At 71.8% G+C, this 1,853-nt stretch overlaps 1 protein-coding gene across 1 annotated transcript in view; it reads left to right on the plus strand.

The window, feature by feature from the left end:
* The window catches only part of AURANDRAFT_68501 (hypothetical protein), a gene marked incomplete at both ends in the record, with an annotated part of 11,934 nt that overhangs the window by 6,257 nt on the left and 3,824 nt on the right, over positions 1-1,853 (plus strand). The gene's annotated exons all lie outside the window — the stretch shown is intronic.

Genomic DNA, 1,853 nt, shown 5'->3' on the forward strand with positions numbered 1-1,853 from the left:
GCGTGAGCCGGTTCTCCGCGCGGTTCAGGTAGAGCGAGATCTTGAGGCCGCGGTCCACGGGCATGCCGTCGTGGAACATCTCGACGGCCTCCGTGTAGAGCTCCTCGGCGGAGATGGCCTCGTCGAAGGGGAAGCGGTTGTCCGGGTCCAGCGACGCCGCGTACGCGAGGTTGCCCTCCGCCTTGCGCGCGAGGCAGAACTCCTGGATCGTCGTCGACGACACCTGGGGGTTCGGCGGGCTGCCCTTGTAGGCGCGCCAGGCGCGCTTCTGGAACGGCGGGCTCAGGTCGTCCGTGAAGCACGCGTACAGGATGTGCGCGCGGTCGTCGACGTTCTCGACGACGGCCCAGCCCCGGGACCCGCCGTTGATCTTCTCGCGGCGCAGCATGATCTTCTTGTGGAGCGCGTGGACGTAGACGGGCGCGTCGTTCCACTCGTCGTAGACGTTGAAGGCCTCGCACCACTCGTCGGGCCGCGTGTCGTCGCCGAGGCGGTCGCGGCCGCGGCAGCAGACGAGGCGGCAGTACTCGCCGTTCGCGCGCTTGTCGCCGGCGCCGAAGACGTGGAGCTGGTGCATGACCTGCTCCGGGTCGCGCGACGCGTCGTCCCAGTCCGGGTCCCACTTGGACTTTAAACACGCGCACGCCTCCCGCTTCCGCTCCAGAGCTTCCAAAATCGCGGGCTCGAACTTGAGGTCGCGCGCGTTCTCGAGGACCATGGCGATCTGGTCCGGGTTCACGCAGAAGCCCTGGCCGCCGTAGGAGATGTCGCTGTCGTCGCCGCGGATCGCGAGGCAGTGCGCGAGCGTCTCCCCTCTTTTCCGCACGCGCGCGGCGCGCTCGCGGCCGACGTCGACGTCCTTGTGGCCCGCGAGCATGTCGGCGACGGCGCGCACCTCCTTGATGTCCGTGCACTTCTCGCACTCCTCGCAGCAGAGCACGAAGGTGTGGTACTTGATGCGCGCCTCGGCGCGCGTCACGAGCTCGTGGCCCTCGATCGACGGCTGCGACAGCGCGGCCTTCTTGCCCTTGTCCGCGTAGATCTTCAGCTTGACCTTGTTGTCCGTGCGGAGGGCCGACGCGAGGCGCACCCACGTGGCCCGGTAGTGGGGCGGCGCGCGGAGCGCGAAGCAGTCCAGATCGTCCGGGAGCCGCAGCTTGGTTTTGAGCGCGAAGCCCGCGACGGGCGCGACCGTCGTCGCCCAGGTCGCGTCGCCGTCGTCGACGGGCGCGGCGGCGACGATGGGCTCGCCGTCGCCGTCGAAGGCGACGGCCGCGGGCGGCGCGGCCCGCGCGAGGGGCCGGCCGTCGCCGTCGACGGCGCCCTCGAGGCCGAACGTGGAAACGACCTGGACCCGCCCGTGGCGCGCCACGGACCCGACGGCGGCGCTCGCCTCGTCCTTGGCGGCGAAGATCGTCGCGCTCGAGGCTTTGACGAAGACCGTGCCGGACGGCCACGCGCGGACGCCGAGCGCCTGCGCGGCGCGCGTCGCGGGCACGCCCTCGAACTCCTTGCGCACCGCCGCCGAGAGCACGGCGCCGATGGACGCGACGCCGCCGGCCGGGCCCTCGTCCTCGCTCGACTCCGAGCCGCCGTCGTCGCCGAAGTCCACGTCGGGCACGTCGCCGGCGTCCCCGGCGGCGGCGGCCTCGTCGGCGGGCGCGGCGGCGGCGCCGCCGTCGCTCTCGTCGTCGTCGTCGTCGTCGTCGAGGAACGCGATCTCCACGGAGTCGTCGTCGGCGTCCTCGACGTCGACGGCCGCTGCCGGCGTCTCGCTTTCCATAGACGACTTCTCCATTGCCACAGCCACAGATCGCATGGGCTCGCTAGCGCCGCGCAGCCCCCCGTGGCCG

This window comes from Aureococcus anophagefferens (genome assembly GCF_000186865.1).
Source record: "Aureococcus anophagefferens unplaced genomic scaffold AURANscaffold_177, whole genome shotgun sequence".
Classification (NCBI taxonomy): domain Eukaryota; class Pelagophyceae; order Pelagomonadales; family Pelagomonadaceae; genus Aureococcus; species Aureococcus anophagefferens.